Source organism: Dioscorea cayenensis, chromosome 5 (genome assembly GCF_009730915.1).
Source record: "Dioscorea cayenensis subsp. rotundata cultivar TDr96_F1 chromosome 5, TDr96_F1_v2_PseudoChromosome.rev07_lg8_w22 25.fasta, whole genome shotgun sequence".
NCBI classification, from domain to species: Eukaryota; Viridiplantae; Streptophyta; class Magnoliopsida; order Dioscoreales; family Dioscoreaceae; genus Dioscorea; species Dioscorea cayenensis.
The window spans coordinates 10,109,643-10,132,111 of NC_052475.1; the positions used below are offsets into that span (position 1 = coordinate 10,109,643).

A 22,469-nucleotide genomic window follows, 5' to 3' on the forward strand; every position below is an offset into this window, starting at 1 on the left:
TAACTTGTGATTGTGTCTACCTTTAATGAAGTCATAGTATCCAACTTTTTACTCAATTCCTCTACTTGGGCTGCCAAGGATGTAACTGCATCAATCTTATGGAGTCTGACCACTTTCTTCTTTTCTATTGCATTCCATTAGTAGCTATTCAAACCCATCTCTTCAATTAATTGTCGGGCCTCTTCGGGGGTCTTGTTTCCCAATGTTCCTCCCGCAGCAGTATCAAGAAGTTGTTTGGTTCCTGAGTTCAACCAGTTATAAAATGAGTGAATGACCATCCATTCGGGCAACCCGTGTTGTGGACACTTCCGCAAGAAGTCCTTGAATTGTTCCCAGGTCTCAAACAAGGATTCAAGCTTGATCTGAATAAATGAAGATATCTCATTACGAAGCTTTGACAATTTTCTCAGATGAAAATACCTTGTAAGGAAAGCTTCCACCATTTCATTCCATGTTGTGATGGAAGCTCTCGGCAATGAATGAAGCCATTGTTTGGCCATTCCCTTTAATAGGAATGGGAAAGCTCTCAAGCAAATGGCATCATCAAAAACCCCATTAATCTTCAACATATTGCACACTTCAAGAAAATTCTCAATGTGATTCTTTGGGTCTTCGTCGGCTAATCCATTAAATTATGTGGACTGTTGAACCATTTGAATGAAACACAGCTTTAACTCAAAATTCTAGGCTGCTACAAGTGGCCTAACAATGCTTTATTGTGTCCCACGAATTGTAGGACTAGCAAAATCTCAAAGTGTTTGTTGTTGCCCCTCTTGTTCAACTAACTTTTAGATTCTTTGACCGCTATTTTTGCTGGAATATTCTGTTCTTGCACAGGTTCCTTGCCCCTTCTATGAAATCTTCAGTCAATTTCAGGATCCTCTTCAACCAATGTCGAAGGGTTCCCTCGGGTCATAACACAGTAGCTAAAAATCAATGAAAAAGAAACAATGAGAATGGTGAAAAAGAGAAATTTGAAGTAGAAAAGTAAATGAAAATGTGAATGGCTAAAAGTAACCAAGTCCGGTGTTCGTAATATCCCGTTCCCGACAGCGATGCCAAAAACTTGACATGCGCCCGGTGCATGTAACCTCAAGTGCACCGGTGTCAAAGTAATAATTACCTCTATGAGTGGTGATAAGTGCTTGTATATTAATAATACAAAGTATTCTTTTTTTATGATGAGCATTTCTTTCCTCAGATTTTATCGATATTACATGTGTTTTTATGTTCTTTTGTGCATGTAGAGTTATGGAGCTAAATGTAGAGGAAGGAAAGCAAAGTAGGTTGGAATTGTACTTTGTTGATGGAATCTTGGAGTGAACAAACGTGAAGATAAAAGTTGTGCTCAAAAATACATGAATGTGTGCCAACCTCCATGCGCTCAAGCAATTACATGGTTTGGAGGGGCACAAAGGCAGTCACATTTGCGTATTCCGACTTGTATAGTGCTAGCAAGATCTTCACCAATGTTATCCATTATTGAAGAAGCAACGTGATCTACGGCATAGACATGTGCCCATTTATGTTGCCTCGATGAAAAGTGTGGATTCGGGAGTGTTTTTGGTGGAGCACTGTAGTAGGTTATTGTAGCAAATCACTGATGTAATATAATGTAGCAGTTACTATTCACAAGCCTCAGAAAATCAGAATCCTGCAAATTCACATGGGCATGTGAAAATTCCACATGGCCATGTGCATTCCCGATTCCAACCCTTTATAAAGCCGCGACTTGTACCGATTTGGGAATCCTCCTTTCCATCTTTTCTCCATCTTTTCCTCAACTTTAGAGAGCCCTACAACTAGAGTTTAGAGGGGTTTTGGTATGGTTTTTGAAGTGGTTCTATGGCCATCGGCATCATATTCTTTTGGAAGAGAGTTATTCGGGGAGCTTTCGTCGGCGTTGATCCAGCAAGTTGTGTCGTAGGCATGACAAGGGAGCCTTTGAAGAGGACAAGGCTACTCCAAAGGACCATCGACATGAATACCGAGGGATTTTACTTATGGATTGCATGTTTTCACTTTTGATTTCATTATTGATTGTATCTTGCTCCATGGAGAGCTAAACCCCTAGTGGATACTTGGACTTTGTAAATCCTAGGATGGTATTGTTTCATTGATCTTTTTTTATGCTTTCGTTAATTGATGTCTTTAATTCAGTTCCAATCTTGAATGCTTGTTGAATGATTTCTCCCTTAGAGTGACACTAGGGTTGGGAGTCAACATTGGTAGTCCTTGTGAGTGAGTGCCACACCATGAGGGTTAGACAAAGCAAGATTGGAGAGGGTCGAGAGGGTGAGTCAAGAGGTAGCAGAGCATCCACTTTCCCCTTCGTTGTGATTAATCCTACCTCAGTGTTCCAAGAGTTCTTTGCGGTCACAATAGAGTGAAGTGCTAAGAGAGGAAATCCGTTGGGGCTTAGTTGGGTGACTAACAGAGTGCAGCGTTGATGTAATCCTTAATGATGGGGCTTAATTGTGACTAGGGGTCTTTCACCTGGACCAAAGGGTTAGACCTATATTAGGGAATAAGGTTTATCACTTGGAATCGCTAGAGCTTCTTGTAACTGTACATAGTATAAGGTGTTGAGACTGATTGATTTCTCCATCGGGGCATAGTGTAGGGTTAGTCACAATTGACCTTAGGTTTAGGACCTTATATTTTAGGATTTTTCGTGACTCATTAAGCATTAGTTAGGAGACATAATAGTTGGTCTTGCACTTGAACCAAATTATTGCGCCTCTCTTTCTTATTTTCTTTAGTTCTTTTCGTATTGGTATTTGTTCACACCACCATAGATTCATCTTCACTTTAGTTAAATAGAAATCTTTGTGTTTCTGATCACTATTCCTTATAGATTCGACTACCCACTCACTGGGGTATTATTACTTTCGACAAACCCGTGCACTTAAGGGCCATACGCAAGGGGTGTGTTAAGTGGGCAGTCGAATCCATAGGGAACGAAAGTATTAGAATTAACCACTTCTCAGTTATCTAGGCGGAATCGATGGATGTGATGAAATAAACTAATTGCAAGGGAAGGTAATAAGAAAGCAAATGGGTAAGATATAAAGTGAAAGAGTTCTTAATCAATGTAGATGAGGTATTCAGTCAATGCTCCCCCTGGGATGTAACATGAAGCTCAAGATTTGCTAAATACTTCTAAACCCAGTCTAAAGAGTGTAGGTAATCTAAGAACAACCAGCTCATGCCTCCAATCCACCGGTACTAGTCCCCTACAAGGTCCCAATGGAGCAATCCCTCCATCTCAACACCTCACACCCCATATGACCGCAATAAGATCTAGGGATACCTAAGAGTGGATCCGATTCCTAAGGATAAATCCAACCCTATTTCCCGGTAAAAGATCCCTAACCCCCTACAAGGTCCCAGTGGAGAAATCTATCAATCTCACGCCTCACACCAAATATGGTTGCATAGAGTCTATGGAATACGGAGATAAGTAACACTCAGTCGGAAGGGAAAAGGGACACTCCACTATCTCATGAGTCCACCTCACAACCCTCTTTAACCTTGATGTTCTAATTCTAAAGGAGCCCTCTCACATCAAAGTAACAAATCACGTAATGTAGATTAATCACAAAGATCAATAACACATGCAAGCAATGAAATCACAAGGTTAAAATTCAAATCAACTCATATTTAATAGAAACATAAAGCAAAACAATACAAAAGAATAGATCCTAGGGTTCACATGGCCAAATACCTACTAGGGTTTAGCCCTCCATTGGGCAAGTTACAAAACATTGATGAAAATAATGTAAAAGCAACAAAAAATCATAAAGAAAAACCGCCCTGGATCGTAATGATGGCCTTGATGGGTCGCTCAGCGTCTTGAAGAATCCTCCTTGAAGCTAGGGTTGCCAAGGCCCCATCTATGCTATGACAGAGAGAAGATCGATTAAAGTTGGTGATGAACGCCCTCTAATATCGCCAAAATCCTCCTCCAAAACCTAAGCAACCTTGCCCTCTAAGTGTTCACCAAAAGCCTCTAAAAAGTTCCCAAAGAATAGGGCAGATTGCCTATTTAAAGCCTAAAACTACACCTATCAATGCCGTGACGTGCCTATGTCGATTTTCCACGTGCTTATGTGGACTACAGGAATTTCTACACGGGCGCGTGAACAGTAATTTTACTACAGTATTGCTATAGGAAGATTTCTATTGTGTTTTGCTAGGGTACTTTTATGCAGTACTTTCTCAAACATGGTCCAAACATTCTCCTCTTGAGGCCACATAGTCGGGCACACAACCAAGTGGTAGGCTATAATACTTTTCATCATCGACGCGTTTTTGAGAGGTCTTGCAATCTTCACAAAGAGAAGGAACATGACGATGTGACTGCCTTTGTGCCTTTCTAACTAGTGAATTGACTTGAATTTCTTAAGAAGTTGGCACACATCTCCACATTCATGAACTCCTCTTGTTTCTTGGTCTTTGAATTGCACAAGAACTCTCAACATTGTGCCTTCATAGCCTATCTTTGCTCCCTTTTGATTCTTCAAGTTATTCACAATCTAATTGTACAGAAGAACACCTAATAAACGATACGAGACATAAACCATATATAAAATAATGCTCAATACACATAAAACACATATAAAAATATATATATTAAATGATGCTCAAGCACTTATCTGAGTCATAATGGCGTGGGTAATTTTCACAAGCCCGTGTGGATGTACAAAACTTCAAAGGCCGCAACTTCTCTTTAAAACCCACTTGCGCCCCTTCATTGTTTAACTCCCAAACACTCAAATGACACCTCACCTCCTTTCCGCCGATCCCTCAGCATCTATTTATAGAGTTCTAGGGTTGTTTTCTGGCCACATTCGAGGCTTTTCATCTCTATTTCATCGAGTAAGCCCTCATTCTCTTTTTCTTTCGCCAATCTTGATTTAATTTGGGTAAACTGGTGAATGTTGCTTCATTTCCATGTTTAAATTGTTGGTGCATGCATTATAATGGTTTTTAAAGTTATATTTTCATGTATTTTTGCGATTTTGGCATAGTGGCCGTGTGGCTTTCATGCCCTGTGGATCCACGCGGGCGTGTGGAATTTCCACACGACTGTCTAGATTTCTGCAGTATTGAATCTTAAGTTTAGTTGATTAATTTTCTTTTCAATTATTGTAGATATAGCTCCCAGAACAATGAAAATGGCCAGCAGACATCCTAGAGAGCAATCTCCTGAGCCAGAGCATATGGAGTTTGTGATTCCTGAACACCAGGTTCGGTTTGAGAGACTTTGGAAGCTTAGGTTCAGTCAGACGCAGTTCCTGGACTTGTGTGCGATCAGGGAGATGTAGTTAGGGGATGACATAGTCGATGAGGTTGACGAGCTACTTTGGGTGTGTAGTTGGCGACGTTTATTGTTGATCAGAGAGCTGGCTATTCACATGTTGACATTATAGGTGCTTGCTTCATTCGTGTTCCATCAGTCTTACAGTAGGTTCGATAGCATTGATGCCATACAGTTCAGAGTATTGGGATAGTATCACAGTATGAGCATCACACAATTCTGGGTCAGATTAGGTTTGTACAATGAGGCGTTTATGGACACTGAGGATTACGATCGACTGCCAACCAATTATCCAGGTGGCTTAACTTCTCAGAGAGCATATAGGACACTATATGGCCAAGGTCAGTATGAGTCCGGAGTGTCCAAGGCTACATGCCTTTCTCGACTGAGCTATAGATATATACACACCATTCTTAGCTGATCGGTGAACTGGAGTGGTGATAACACTGGAGTATTGAGCAAACATGAGTTATTATACTTGTACTCCATGTTACAGAGTGAGCCGATTCATCTTGGGCACATCCTGGTTGAGTATTTGCGCCACCAGGGCCAGTACGCCAGAGTTGGAGTTCTCTTCTGAGGGACTACTCACTCATTAAACCTTGTGGAAATTCAAGCTCAGTGTTTAAGGGACTAGTTAGTTGTTTCTTGTTTTAATTCTTTTGATACCCAAAAAAGTAAAAAAAATTATTGAATGAAAAGAACAAAAAAATAGTTATGTTGGTTTTGTTTGTGCATTGGGGTGGAAAGAGCTACCATCTATGAAGTATAAAGCTACTCTCATAAGTCAGATACTACTTATGCCTTAATAAGAGAAAGAGCTATCTAATGGGATGAGTGAAAGCTACTACCCCCGGTAGAACGAGGTATGACCTCAAAAGTGTAAAAGCCACCTTAGAGGCCGCTTAGAAAAGGGCTACCTTAGAGGATGTGTGAAGCTACTACCGTCTCTTTTCTTCATTTTGTACATAAATAAGTTCCTTGTACTTATAACTTTGAGTAGTATACGTTGGGTTGACTTGGGCGAGTTTACACACACTTACACGAAATTGGGTTGTTGTCCTTTTAGATTCAAGTTTTTAGCTAGAGCATTGATTTTTCTTATTTAGTGTTGAAACTTCCCTTACTTGTAGAATGCTTCCTTGGATGCTTATGGTGAACCTAATATTGATTCAAGTTTTTAGCTAGAGCATTGATTCAAGTTTTTGATGCTAATATTGGAAGTGCTTGGCCTTAGGTTCACCAAAGCATGCAAAGGGAGCATTCTACAAGTAAGGGAAATTTCAACACTAAATACAAAAATCAATGCTCTAGCTAAAAACTGAATAAAAAGGACAACGAGACCAAATCGTGTGAGTGTGTCAACTCACTCAAGTCAACCCAAAAGTACTACTCCTCAAAGATTCTACCGAGGGACTTAATTATCTACAAAAGGTAATAAAAATTCAAAAAGGTAGTAGCTTCACACATCCTCTAAGTAGCTTTCTTCCTGAGCTGCCACTAAGGTGGCTTACACTTTCGGTGGTGAGATCTTTCTGACGGGGTGGTAGCTTTCACACATCCCATGAGATAGCTCTTTGACTCATTGGGGCATAACTAGTATCCGACTTTATGAGATTAGCTTCATACATCATAGGTGGTAGCTCTTTCCTCCCAACAAGCACAACTAAACAACAAAACTATTTTGTTCTTTTCTTTTTCATTTTTCCAATTTTTAGCAAAAATAACATAAGAAACAAAAACTAAAAAGTAGTCCCTTTTAACATCAAACTTGAGTTTTCTAAAAGAGTTTAAAGAGTGAGTAGTGCACAAGTGTCAATCGGGCAAAAATTCCTAAATATTCAAGAAAGAACTAGAGCATGAGAACATTCAACGTTAAAAATTCTCCTATACTCAAGAATACAATCATTAAAATATGTGCACTATAACAATTGCTACGTGAGCAAGTATAACAATCCCCCACACATAAGTTGTACATTGTCCCCAATGTCACACATGCAAGCTCACTCAAAATGTATATCAATCAAGAATAAATGTGGAAGAAGCAATCAAAATAATACTCCCCCAACTCATAGTGTTGCATTTGATGGAGCTAATTCATTTGGGAGTGGTGTTCCAATGGGTTGTGAAGCATACACGACCAAATGCCGAAAGCACTTTGGTCGTGTCTATGACAAGTTCTCAATTACCATGATGACAAGACCATCCACGCATACACGACGGGGACTAGTGAAAGCTCAATAAAAACAAAAATAGCTCGAGTAAATAAAAAGATAGAGAAATGAATACAACTTAAGACAACAATAAAAGATAAACTCAGAAGTAAGATCCATTACGAGAAGTACAAGTTCAAAAATAAAAAATATGGAAATGAAATAAGAACAAATGAAAGTAAAGACGCATCAAGCGTCAAGGCCATGCTTTCGAGCTCACGCTGCTGCAGTTGTCGATGATGATGCTTGTGCTACAAAAATAAATGAAGATTGGGCGAAGAAAAAGAGAAAGAGAAGCTTATCGACGAAAATGAGAATTAAAGACTAGAAAAGCAAATGGACAACTCAGTGAAAAACCCTCTAGATCGGCGATGCAAAAATAGGGAAGGTGAAAGGATGTATTCTCTAAATATTGTGGAGTGAAAGTATGAAGAAACACAAATAAGTTTTAAAGAAAAACTGCCATTCTGCACATCCACATAGGCGTGTGGAAATTACCAACGCCCGTGTACCCGATCCATGGGAAAAAAAGCACGCCCGGTGGCTTCTCCGTCCAATCCAAAAATCTCCAGTGTTTCAAACGCTGCGTGGAAATTTCCCCACGGCGTGGATCATTATCGGGTAGTTCAGCGGGCATACGCATGCCCCTGTGTCATCTCGGGATGGAGGACAACCTCTCTGCAAAGATCCACACGGGCGTGTGCACGCCCTTGTGTCTTCTCGGGAAAAATTTTTGAGTCTCTGCATGGGAACACACACCTGTGCAGAAATGCCGCATGGGCCTGGATCGTCTTAAGGTCATTCACAGGGGCGAGTCCATGCCCCTGTGCTTTCTCTGGATAAGCTCTGAACAAAAACGCACGCTGTAAGGGAAATTCCACAAGAGCGTGTGTTTTCTTTTAGACAATTAGAAAACTCTGTAGGCTCTGCTAAAATTTATGAACACAACTATACACTCGTGAGCTTGCCTTAAAAAGGCAGCTTCAACCATAAAAAAACACAAAAATAAGCTCAAACGACCAAAAATTCTTTGCCACAACAATAAAAGCACATGATAACACCAATTAATCCACAAGAAAAATCACAACAAAAGGCATTTGAAAATCAAGACACCAACACTCATGCTTTATTCATACAAACACTAAACTAAAAAAACTAGGAAAAATAGTAATTGGTTGGATTGCTCGCCAAGAAGCGCTTGTTTTACGTCACTTAGCTTGACATACCTCTTCCTTAACTTATGGGGGCTTGAAATGAGTGTGTTCCTCCCGACTAGACATTGCATAGCTACTTCCTTTTAACCAAAAAAATCTACTTGCCGGGGTGGAATATTTGTTTGGGAGTCCAACTATCTTACCTCTAGTCTCCAAGGAAACAATTTGGGTTGGGAATTGTCCAAGCTTAGCACAGGTGGGTCATTGGATGGCTTCAATCTCCTACCCATATCTTCTTCCAAATCCAAAATCTCTTTGTTGCAATTTATGATTTGATCAGTCCCAAAGAGAGATGCTTGTTCCATTACCTTAGGGTTTGCTTCTTCTTCAATTTCAACTTGAAAGCAATCTGTCTTCGCCGACCCTCCTTGCATCATTTCTTGATCACAAACATACTGTCCATTCAAACAATCCTCATATTGAATGAAAGGTTCTTCTTGCATCCCCTCAATCTTCACAACATCATACTCGTTCCGCTCCACTTCTTCATTGTCATTCACTACCACATCATCTCTATAAGGAACTTGAATTGCTTGCTCAAATACTTGTTGTTCCTTGGAGAGTGTGTGAAGTATCCCTCCTAACTGATGCTCAAGGTTTTTATAGGAGGATTCATGACATCTTTGTGTGGTTTCCATATTTTAGACGCAGACATCAGATGCTTCAATAAAGTTAGCTAATACTCTTTGTAATTGAAGTGCATCCTCATCGAGTATCTCACCCTTTTGACATTCCTCTTAAGGTGCTTCCCAATATTGTCCATCACTATTCCACAAGAAGTTTGCGTAGCCCTTTTGAATTGGATGATATGTGCTGCAACATGGATTTCTTTGCTATTGTGAAGTAACAATTCTATTAATTTTTTTACTAAGATCTTCGACCTGAAAATATAAAGCAATGAGTAGATCAATCACCATTTAAGCTCCTTGCAAGAAAAAGTAAGACACAACAAAAAAAAACAAATGAGAATGATGGAAGAATAAAAAAATGTGAAATAGAATGAATGGTAAATAGCTAAGAAAAACAAATTGCAAAGTATCTCTAAAGCGCCTACTCCCCAGAACGGCGCCAAAAAAACTTGACAACGCCCCTTGCGTATGTCTCGCAAGTGCACGGGTTTGTCGAAGTAATAAAATCCTAGCTGAGTGGGTATGGTATCCAGAGGGAGTAGGGAGTACAAATACGTAAATTGTTTCTTATCTAAACGAAATATGAATAGTGATTTATGTGATAAGATGTAATGCAAACAAAAGTAAAGGAGACAAGAGACAGAGCACAAGTAAATGAGAGGTAAGGGAATCAATAAAAATAGGGTACTCGGATATTGATCTGCCTAGGATAATCATTTCAAGTGCAAAACCCTCTATTATTCTTCCTAACTAATGCATTAATGAGTCGTGGGGATCCTTTAATACATGGTCCTAAATCTAAGGTCAACCATGCCTAACCCTATACATGTTCCTGATAAGTGCTTGAGTAGATATATTTTTATATATGTTTTACATGGATTGAGCATCATTTTTACCATGGTGTATGTCTCATATTGTGTATTTGGTGTTTTTTTATGCATATAGGTTGTGAATGCCTTGAAGAGTAAAAAGGAAGCAAAGATAGGCTATAAAGACACAATGTTGGGAGTTCTTGTTCAATTCAAGGACCAAGACACGAGAGGAGTTCATAAACATGGAGATGTATACCAACTTCCAAGAAGATTCAAGTCAATTCACTAGTTGGAAGGGCACAAAGGCAGCCACATCTTCATGTTCCTTCTCTTTGTGAAGATTGCAAGACCTTTCAAAGATACGTCGATGACGAGAAGTTTTATAGCCTACCACATGGACGTGTGCCCGGACATGTGGCCTCATGAGAAGAGTGTTTGGACCGCGTTTTGTGAAAAATACTGTGGAAATTCATGTAGCCCACATGGGCGCCTGGAAAATCCACATGGGTGCGTAGTGGCACGTGACAGGCACGGTATTGGGCTTTAAATAGGCCATTTGCCGTATTCTTTAGAGACTTTTGGCGAGGGCTTTCGAGAGCTCTTTGAAGGCAAGGCGGTGAGGGTTTTGGAGGAGGTCTTTGGCGATATTGGTGGTGTCCATCACCAACTTTGATCGATCTTATCTCCGTCATAGCATAGAGGGAGCCTTCGGTGACCTAGCTTTGGAGAAGGATTTTTCAAGGCGTTGGGCGACCCATCAAGGCCATCATCACGAATTTAAGATGGTTTTACTTCATGGTTTTCATTGCTTTTCATTGTATTCATCATTGTTTTGTAACTTGCTCCATGGAGGGCTAAACCCTACTAGGTATTTGGGCATGTGAACCCTAGGATCTATGTTTTTGTAATGATTTGCTTTATGTTTCTTTTAAATCTGAGTTGACTTGAGTTTTAATCTTGTATTCCTATTGCTTGCTTGTTTAATTAATCCTTGTGGTTGATTGGATTTGCATGATTTGTTACTTTGATGAGAGAGAGGTCTCCATTAGGGTTAGAACTTCAAGGTTAAAGATGGTTGAGAGGGTGAGTCATGAGATAGTGGATTATTCCCCTTTCCCTTCCAATTGAGTGTTTCCTATCTCCGTATTCCCTAAACTCTATGCAACCATATTTGGTGTGAGGCGTGAGATTGAGAGATTTCTCCACCGGGACCTTGTAGGGGGTTAGGGATCCTTCGGCGGGAATTAGGATTGGATCTATCTTTAGGAATCGGTTTCACTCTTAGGTGTCCCTAGAGCGTATTGCGGTCATATGGGGTGTGAGTTGTTCAGATTGAGAGATTTCTCCACCGGGACATTGTAGGGGACTAGTACCAGTGGCTTGGAGGCAAGGGACCGATTGTTCTTGGATTACTTCGACTCATTAAACTCGGTTTAGAAGCATTTAGTGAATCTTGAGCTTCATGTTAGATCATAGGGGAGCATTGCCCGAGTACCTCATCTTTATTGATTGATATCTTCTTTACTGGTTTTTCTTGCCCGTTTGCTTGCTTATTAATTCTCTTGAAATTAGTTCATTTCATCATATTCATTGATTTTGACTAGATAACTAAGAATTAGTTAATACTAATACTTCTGTTCCCTATGGATTTGACTACCCACTCACTGGGGTAATTATTACTTCGACACCCATGCATTTGTGATTTACACGCATATCCGGACGTGTCAGTACCAGATGAGAAATTGAACAATCTTTCAACCTCGCACTCATATAGAATTGCAATGAGTTCTAGGGATTCCAAGTGATAAATTCTCTATTCTTAATGTAGACCTATCCCTTTGGTCTAGGCAGAAGGTCCCTACCTACAATTAAGCCCTAGATGCTAAAATCACTTCAACGCTTCACTCCATTCCACTCGCAACTAAGCCCCAGCGGAAGGTCATCCCTTAGCCCATTCACTCTACTATGACCGCAAAGAACTCGAGGAATTGCAGATAGAATAATTCACACCGCAGGGGAAAGGGGATGCTCCGCTACCTCTCGACTCACACTCTCAACCCTCTCCAATCTAGCTTTGTCTAACTCTCGTGGTGTGTCACTCACTCACTAGGATTACCGACAAGAACTTTAACCCTAGTGTCACTCTAACGGAGTATTCATACAATCAATGCATTCAACATTGGAACTCAATAAAAACATCAATTAATGAAAGCATAATAACAAGGTTCAATAAAATGAATACATCCAAGGGTTCACAATCCAAGTACCAACTAGCGGGTTTAGCTCTCCATGGAGCTAATTACAATCAATGAAATCAAATGTAAAAGCAATGAATCAATAGAAAACCTCCTCGATAGTCGTGATGATGGTCTTGTCGAGAGTCCTCTACTCATCCAAAGGTCCCTTTGTTCAGCCTAGGATACACCTCACCAGATTGGTGCCGAAAAAAGCTCTCCCACTAACCTTCTTCCAAGTGGAGCGTGATGTCGGAGCCGTAGAACCTCTCCCAATCCCTAGCAAATACCTCTCAAAACCTTAGCCATAGCCCTCTCAAGTTGGGGAAAAATGGAGAAAAGAATGCTAAAATCGGGGCTCAAATCAGCTTTTAAAGGGCTGGAATTAGGAATCCACACACCCTTGTGAATATTCCACACTTCCCGTGCAGAATTAACGCACGGGCGTGTGGAATTTCCATAAGCCAGTGTGGCTTCTCTAGACAACTCCTTCTAGATTGAGGGCCTTCCAGTTTTCCTTGAAGTGGAGAACAAAGCATTGGCTACACTCATTACCTAGAGCATCAATCACTACATAGGAGGAGATGGTGGAAGCTTTTTTTACCTGATATTTCCCTCCTGGAAAATCTGCAAAGCTTAGGAATGAGATTTCTTCCTTCATGCAAATGGAATTGGAGTCTCTATTTTAGACATGGGAAAGGTTTAAGGAACTCCTTCGAAAATGTTCTCAATATGGGTTTCCAGAGTGGATGATCATTTAGACTTTTAACAATGGTTTGAAACCAAGTTCAAGATAGTTACTTGATGCATCAGCAGGAGGCACCTTAGGTAGTAGTTAATTGAAGAGATAGGTTTGAATAGCTACCAATGGAATGCTAGGAAGAAGAAGAAAGTGGCCGGCATCCATGAGGTTGATGTGGTTACATCGTTGGCGGCACAACTGGAGGCATTGAGTGAGAAGTTAGATACTCTAACTTCTTTTAGATTGGTGGCTGTAATGAGTTGTGATGGATATAGAGGGGGACATGCCCCGTCCAATTGCCTGATAACCATTGGTGGTACATCCTCCGTTGAGCAAGTTGACTTTGTGGGTAAAGCAATGAGAAACCAAGGTAATCCTTATAGCAACACCTACAATCCGGGTTCGAGGAACCACCTAAATTTTTCCTGGAACAACCAAGGGCAACAAAAGGCCACATCACCACCGAGTTTCCAACAACAAGCCCCGAACATGGAGAAACGAGTTTCAATCTTGGAAACCCGAATGACCGACTTAGAGAAAGCCTTGACTAGATTTGTGCAATCATCAGATACACAGTTTCAATCAGTCGAGGCTACAGTTCGTGAAGCATGACTATCTTGAAGGAACACCATATAAACATCCCTATAGTGGAAGCATTAGCCCAAATACCAAAGTATTCCAAATTGTTTAAGAATCACCAACAAGAGGAAGTTGGAAGAGGTCAACTCAATAGCTCTCAACGAGAACTGTCTTGCCATCATAGATAAAAAGGTGCTGATAAATTTGTTGGGTGATGCCATGGAAGAAAATGCACTCGACGATTATGGAGCTAGTATAAATGTAATGCCATACACCATATACAAGAAGCTCAGATTGGGAGATCTAAGGCCAACAAGAATGACCATACAGCTGGGTGATAAGTCAGTGAGGAGACAATGGGAAATTGTGGAAGATGTGCTTATAACTGTGGAAAAACTTGTCTTCCCCATAGACTCTGTAATTCTTGATATAGATGAGGATGTAGAGACCCCACTCATTCTTGAACAACCCTTTCTAAATACATCAGGGGCCCTGATAAGTGCTTGTGCTATATGAATGCGAAGCATTCTTTCCTTATGTTGAGTATTACTTTTCACGGGGTTTTTACACTAATATGTGTTTTTTTATGTTACTTTTTATGTAGGTAGGGTTGTGAAACCAATTATGAAGGAAAAGAAGGCAATGTGGATCACAATGCACTCGATTTTTGGAGGAAATCTTGCTAAAGTTCAAATGAGAAGATATAAGTCGGGAGATGCTAGAGTGTGTGAAAACCTCCCCGTATTTGAATTTTCACAACCATTTGGAGGGGCACAAAGGCAGTCACACTCAAGTATCCAACTTATTCACATAGAACAAGATTTCCATCAATTTATCCGTCATTGAAGAAGCAAAGCAATCCACGGCATAAACGTGTTCCCCGCTTTAGGTTACCTCGATGAAAAGTAGATTCGGTAGTATTTTTGGCAGAAAATGACAGTTTTAGAGAATCCACAAGGGCATGTGGAAATTACCCATGCCTGCAGGGGAAATTCCACGGGCGCCCTACTGAGGGCGTGTGGATTCCCGATTCGACCCTATTTAAAAGTCTGATTCAACCCCGATTTCAAAGATTCTTTTCTCCATCTTTTCCCCAACTTGAGAGAGGGTTTCGGCTAGGGTTTTTAGAGGTATTGGATAGGGTTTTGGAGAGGTTCTACGGCTATGACATCATCATTCCTTTGGAAGAAGGTTGGTAGGGGAGCTTCGTCGAGGCATATCCTATACCGAGAAGGGAATCCTTGGGACGACTGAGTAGAGGACTTTCCACAAGACCATCGACACGACTATCGATGGGGTTTCTCTATGGATTCATTGCTTTTACATTCTATTTCTTTGATTGTACCTAGCTCCATGGAGAGTTAAACCCCTAGTGGGTACTTGTGTATTTGTGAACTCTAGAATGTATTTGTTTTATTGAATCTCTTTATTATTGATCGCAAGGAAAGAAGGCAAGGTGCCCAGGTAAAGGCTAAGCTTAGTCGGATGAGTCCCTACAACGTATTTGATTTAAAATCTTCTTAGCAACGAATACGAATAAGTTGTTCACGAATACGTTTTGAATCCTTTCGAGTGAGAGCTGAGGGCTATGATTCCCAGAGAGAATTTTTATCTGTGAAGAAGGCAACTCATACCTTGCTAAGGAGATTGTGCCGGGTTCTTTCACTCACAGAAGACCAAGCCTTGCTACTTGAATAACAGGTAATCAGACTTTCGCCTTTCGTCGATTCCAGTAATTGGAGGGAGGAGAACAGGAAAGAGAGAACTGCTAGTCGAACTACTTACTTCTTCTTATGCTGAGTCAACCCTAAAAGCGGATCTGGCATCAAGCCGGTACCTTGACCCTTTTCGAGGATCAACTACTACTTATATAAAGCACCAAAGGTGAGCAGTTCCCAGTCGAAAGAGAAAAGCTATTCTTGTTAGCAGTTGAACAAGACCACTAAAGCTAGCCACTAATATAATCTCTTACTATTGCTCCTGGGTTTGACACTATTCCAGAATAAATTTCTACTCGTGGACGGAGGGGAGGCAAGAAATTCATCTTGCCCTTGGCTTGTGAAGGGAAGAAAGGCTACAGAGTATCTGACCCCGATGACATAGGGACGGTTAGGCTTGTTGGCTGGCTTATGATGGTTTCCTGTCCCAATTCCTTTTTTGCTCCTGCTTGGTAGCAGGCTTGTGCGCGAGCTTGGTCCGGTTTCGATTCCGTGGAAAGATAAAGAGACTTTGCTGCACTCATTCACTCCGCAATTCCCTAAAGGGCAAGAAAGAATAAAAGGGCAGAAGAAGAAGGGCTTGTGCACTCATAGGTGTGGGACTTTCGGATATGCCTTCCCTGTCTTATGTTATCGCCGCTGTTGATGGGGAGCTACTTGAGGAAGGAACTAATATACTTTTCTTAATCTACGAACAGGATTTCACCTTACCTTCCTTTCCCAGGACTGAAAGCTGCCTAAACTGGATCAATGTTAATGTCCAAGGAGGTTGAATGCTAGGTTGTAATTGGACAATAAAGAAGGGATTCGCCGCAACAAGCACCGTTTAGACTGATTTAGTGAAGAACAAGAAAAAGCTCTTGCCACTGTCGGCATAACTGCTGTTGGTGGTAAGGGCATGGCTTAAGGAAGTTTAGTAGGCTTTTCGAAAGCAAAGAAAGCAAGGGGGGGACCAAACGCGCTTAAGCAAGCTTTGCTTAGACCGGCTCACGATTAGTGCATGAAGATTTTCAGAATGTTGCATCACATGGCAACATTCAATCAGACTGCACCTCTTGCTCGTCTGTCTTTCGGTCACTAAGAAATCCCTTCTTTGGCTAAAAATCAATCAACATCTATTTCAGAGCCTCCTTCTCCCCTCGATCGAACACTAAGCTTCGGAACCAGACCCGAACTCTTCGATATTCGATAAGCCACTGACGATGATGGATCAAAAGAAACGAACTCTTAACTGCTGCTTCTACTTTGGCTACGTTTTTCGTAACAATTCGCATTGTCCCCTCTAAGACAGACCCATCCTTGGCTTGGTTCTATTATATTGTGTTGATCCGACCAGAATCTCATTCTTGTTTAGATAACAGAATGATTTAGATAAGCTGATCGAGTAGCATCATTGAAAGCCAAAAGACCTTTCTCTTAGAGAGTCTTTCCCTTACTGTAGCTCAAGGTAGCTCTTTTGACGATCAAAGGGGCTTTAGCTTGACGCGTGCTCACTAAAGATAGACGTAGGCCTAAACAAGAAAAGCAATTCTCTCTACAGCGCTTTCCTTTCTACTTACTTTACTTACGGAATCGTTTACCTGACTTTACTGAGCTTACCGCATCGGAAGAATGTTAAATGAGAAAAAATCCCCCAACGCATATATATATGTCTGAAAAGCTTTCACTTGAAACGAGCAACCAAAAGAGTTTCGAGCGAGCCTGCGAGCGAGATCTCACCAACTGAATTTGTGCCGTGAGCCAAGTTGGACCTGACGCGAAGCCAAAGACCTGAATTTGAGTGAACCAACCGTCGATTGAAAATGCAAAGCCATAAACCGGTGCGTAGCCAACCGAAATGGAATGAGAACCTGGCCTTACAAGCACGAGAAAGGGCCAAGGAGCACGTTCTTCAATTCTGAGTATGGACTCTGCCTGTCTGCCCCCTGGCCTAATGGAAAGAGATAAAAGCGGTTCTCTTCTCCATTGTTGTTGTCTTTTAGAAGTTGGTCTTTCGCTCTTTTCGGTCGGGACAAGCAGTGACTCGGCGGGCGAAGCGAGAAAGATGCACCTGGCTTAGCGGAGGAACAGATCGAATAGCTAGTTCAGTGTATGATGGATGGGATCATATGACAACCCTTCCCTCGTAATCGGGTGTATTGGTGATTCGGAGCTCCCGGCTCCATCGATAGTAGCAAGGCTATCGCCCTTCAGCTGAGATGCACCCTGTGAAACGGCCTTTCTCTCCGACGCCTCTGTGGACGATCTCTTCAGGCTAGGGATCTCCCCTACCATCCCGTCAGCTGAGGACAAAGACAGAAATCCCTCACCTGCCAGGACTAAGGGAACTCGTATCCGACATCAGAGAACAACATCTTGCTGCGCTACGCTACCTTCCTTCTGTAGCGGCCTTACTCTCAACGTCGTTAGCCACACGTTTCCAGTTTCAATTGTCCAAGATGAGTATCTAGCGCATACCTAATCCCGGCACTCCTAAGTGAGGTCGGCCCAGCAAGGGGACCACAATCCCTTGACCAGATGGCGGCTCTTCCGGGTGGTTTGATTTCATTGTTTGCATCGAAGTCTTGTGATGGGTTAAGCTATAAGCATAGGGCCGTGTGTCTGGCCCATCTAAGGAAAGGAAGAATAGAATTAAGCATCGATTTCGCAACAAAGCAGTGCTTTGTGTAGGGCAATCAAACTCAATGTCACGGGGCTAGGAGAGCCTTTTACGGGGATATGGAGAGCTAGCATTACACCCACTGGAAAGCGTGAGCAAAGAAAGGGTAAAGACCTTCGCTTTAAGACCACTTCAGAGCAGATGTTCATGCTCCCGAACCATACTTTAACTACGTTAATAGTTAAAGGGCAGCAGACGAAGAAGAAAGAAAAGGCGAGGCAAGGGGTTCGTGGGCCATCGTAACGGGGAATCACATGAGCAAAAATAAAGATGAATAGCTTCATAAATATAAAATCTTCCTCCTTTGTTGTTTGTTGAAGGAAGACCACTATCGTATTCCACGTTCTCTCTCTTTTCCTCGGCTGACTCGTTCATCATCGCCTGTTCTCCACCTTCTACAGAATGGCCTGCGTCGTACGTACGCCACTTCCGACTCGACCACATCTCTCTGAAGTCTGATCATCAGACTTCAGGTTAGGGCCTGCTAGCCTCGTGAAAGAAGATATACCCAGACCAGGACTCCGCATCCCCTTTTTTTTGTTAAAGCCAGATAGACATCCACTCAAGCAGCAGCTAGTTGTTGTGGAAAATATAAAATTAATATTTGGAATACCTGAGTAACTAGACTTTTTAACGAATTCCTGGCTCCTTTCGTAAACTCCACTCGCGGTTTCCCACCTTTGCTTGAGAAGTGAATGCCCCAACGAGTGGTGGTTTGTCGCGATTGGATTATGCTTTTCTGGCTTCCTTTACAGAGCTAGGAGAGTCGGTGACTTTGTCCGTTCGCTACTCTCTTTTCATCCATTCTTGTATGCGTGTAGCCTAAGCCTACCTTTCGATTGGACTTACTCCAGATCCTTTCCTTTGACACCCGCCCATCTTCCTTCCCATTCTGGTAGGTTGGTTCGTGATGATTCGTAGAGTATAATGCTTCTCTGGTTGGGTACGTACGGCTCTTCCTGCAGTTTGTGTAGGTGACCAGCGCTGCATGCCCAAATGGAAGATTTTTTTGACTATCCCGCAGAACTGACGTGAAGGAGCTAGTCATCATGGAATATAGTATATGTAGGCGCAGGTCTTCCTAGAGCGAACTTCCATCTGTGTTATACGTTATGTCCGACATTAAGAATGATTTACTTAATCCTGCTTTCGATAGGCCAATAGGCTTAGAGTAGAAATTCCAATTTCAAGAAAGGAGTTGGGAATAAACTCAAGTCTTTTTTTAATTTGAATGTGCATGCCGATACTGTCATGTCATTAACCGACCGATACATATATATATTTTCTTATTATATTACTTTTTTTCAATATAAAACATATAAAAATAGACAGTAGAAGAGGCACTGGTTTTCGGAATCGGAGGAAGCCCTTTCGACAACCATAATAGACGCATGCACGCTAAGAACACAGCGGGATAAAAGTGTGAGACGCAAGGCTTTCTGTCTGACCTGTCCTGTAATAAGTCCTTCTTTGCCACTTTCAAATCAATAAAAAGGATGTCAGAGATAGTACAAGAGGAGGACTCGGATTCCGGTAAACTATTATACCTAATGCTAGCTTTCTGTCGAGTCTGTCCAGGGAAATAGTCGGCCATGGACCGGCTGTGCGTCTTCTATACAAGAGATCTGCTCCTCTTTCCGAGACCGACCGCCGAAGCATTTTCGTTACTTCCCAGGGTCGCATGAAAGGATGAGAGGAAAAGTTTATGTTCTTCAAGCGCAAAGTGCTTCAAAAACGCGTTGAGCCCTTCCAGCTAGCGCTGTATTTTTTTTTGTCCCTTCCCGTCTTTTTCTTTTGAAAGAAAGAGGAAAACATCACCAGGAAAGCCCTCAAGCCACAAGTAATAGAAACTCGCCACCATGAAAGCAGCAACCTACTCCATTGGACAAGAAAACAACCAATCGCCGTTCAGAAAACTAGATAGCATAGCCTTTACTTACTTTCACTTTCAAATTGAGTTTTTGTTGACGAAACCAAAGAACAGTGCTTTCGTCCCTCTTGAAGATCGTTTTTAAAAATGAAAGGAATCGAAAGAAGGCAGTCAATCTAAAGCGCCACTCATAGAAGCCCGACAGTGAGCATCCTTCCTTTTCTCTTGTTGTTTGATTCTCCATTGGTGGATAGGATTACAAAAGAAAATCTGCTCTCGTCGCTGTCACTATCACTAATCTAATAGCCTAAATATGGAAACGGAAACTACAAGAGAGTCCGCTTAATTATTTCAAAGAGAATAGGTTTGGAACCCTAGCCTCATCTCTTTTTCCGTGAAGGACTTTCTTTCACGATCGATTGATTCAACAAAACCAATTCGAATTATTCTCTTTTCTTTCTTTTAAGCCTTTCCGCAGCAGTGCTGGGGCTTTTCGGGCTTAGATTAGAAACGTTAGCCGTGCCAAAGTATTCACTGGGACGTAAGGTTCGACTTCTAGAGGATATCATCTATGGTTCATTCAGTTTAAAAAGCTTCATTAGTCCTTTTTACTGATGAGGTTTTTAGTTCAGATTCCACCTTACTTGATTTTTTTTTTTCCACCTTACTTGATCAGGAATAGGGTTGTCGAGCGGAACTGTCGATGAAGAAGTTGAAAGTGTTGAAAAAAACCTTTCAACTCACCCACTCGGTTTCCTTTTGGATCCGTCAGAAGTGATGGATCTTAGCTGAAAGCGTTCCAGCCATTTTTTCTTTCCCAAGTGGTACCGGTACTTGACATCCTAAGTGATGAATCCTGGGTCCATAGGCCATTTGTCTAAGAGGCGCTCATCCCTATTTAGGTAGATCGGGTGGTGAGGTAGCGGGACAATCCTATGAATTGGGATAGGGTGTGTAGGGGTAATTACACGAACTTCACGGCTGCTCCCCCGCTCCCCGCTATAAAAAAGAAATTTGAGCATGCGCCGCCCGGACCCACGCTATTCCGAGCTACCGGAAAGAGACTAAAAAGCAAATCTGGTGATAAGATATAGGAGAAAGCTGGTTGTCCTGATTCCCATGTAATATTGTGAACCTTTAGTCCTCCTCTTACCTTTGAATAGAAAGAGAATAAGTAAGTTAAAGTTTTTTATTTGACTGGTAGTGCCTGGTGATGTTCATAAAAAATCCCTGTCAGTCAAGTGGCTCTTGTTCGACAAACTCCTCTTTGGTCCTGAGGATGCCAATGGAGACAGTGTTGCCGAGTGCACTATTTTGCTTCCTCCCGAAACGAATATGAATTGGATTTCATAGCCTCCCTTGGAATGAGAAGGTCGGTCCACCAAAGGAAAGAGTGGCCCGGCCCATGTCCCAGTCAGTGGGAGATAGCTACTGCAGCTCTGCTATACATAGCTCGCTGGCAAGACATTGCTAGCTCAGCTCTCTCCGAGACCCTTTCCTTTAGGCTACGGGGAATCTGATTCGCCGCTTTCCCCCTTTCTGCTCCCGAATAGCTAGGGGCTACATGGTTGTCCTCGAGCACGACTTGTTGAAGGGTTGTTCTACTCTACAGTGGGTGGGGGCTAGGAAGACCCATGAAATGACCCTTCTTGCTTGGAAAGAAGGAGGTCATGGTTGATATTGTCGAAGCAACCCACGAAATCCGCTTTGAATGGAAGGGTATCGATTGGCTAATGCCATCAGTTGATGGGTAATTTTTTGAGCGCAACACGGAAAAATGGATTAACGATGTCCCCGGAAAACTTGACTCTCTCTAACCTAAGACAGCAAGATTTGAAAAAGTCTTCTTCATCTATTCCATTTTCTTTCATTCGAGATCTAAGGGCGAGATCCACCTGACGGCACGAAAGAGGGATGGATTGACCGAGAGGCAAGAGTCACTCGTTGTTGGGAAGACCTTTTTTCTACTTGCTGCAGCTATGTCTTTTCTTTTCACACCACACGCATGAATCTCACAATCTGGTGAATCCACTTCTTAATCTTTTGGTCTTCCCTTCTTGGGCTAACTGGACGAGGGCCTTTGCCATAGGGTTCTTATCCAGTCCTTCCCTAATACGGTCGGGGATGGTCCCTTTGAGTGGGCTTATGGCCGCACTTCCTTCTAACTTTAGCGTGGCCAATTCTGCTTTTCGGCTTAGCGCATCAGCAACTTGGTTGGTCCTCCCAGGCTTTTATGCCATGACCATATCGAACTCCTAAAAGTCGTCTTGCCAACGCGCTTGTTTAGGACTTAGCTTATTCTGGGTTTTCAAGTAGCTCGTGTCCACATTGTCTGTTAGGACCACGAACCTCGAGCCTAATAGGTAGTGTCGCCAAGTCCTCAGGCAATTGCACCACCGCCGTCATCTCTTTCTCTTGAACCGTGTAGCTCGACATGCAACGGAGTTACTTCCGGCTCTTATCTTATCTTATAGAT

The 22,469-nt window shown here is 42.0% G+C and overlaps 2 non-coding genes across 2 annotated transcripts; one reads left to right on the forward strand and one right to left on the reverse strand.

Annotated features, from left to right (window-relative positions):
- Positions 1-288: 288 nt before the first annotated feature.
- On the forward strand, positions 289-394 carry LOC120262570. The gene has a single exon (XR_005536837.1). It is a non-coding gene; the product is annotated as a small nucleolar RNA R71 (small nucleolar RNA).
- A 12,663-nt stretch (positions 395-13,057) lies between these two features.
- On the reverse strand, positions 13,058-13,164 carry LOC120262593. Its single transcript, XR_005536858.1, has one exon. It is a non-coding gene; the product is annotated as a small nucleolar RNA R71 (small nucleolar RNA).
- Positions 13,165-22,469: the final 9,305 nt, after the last annotated feature.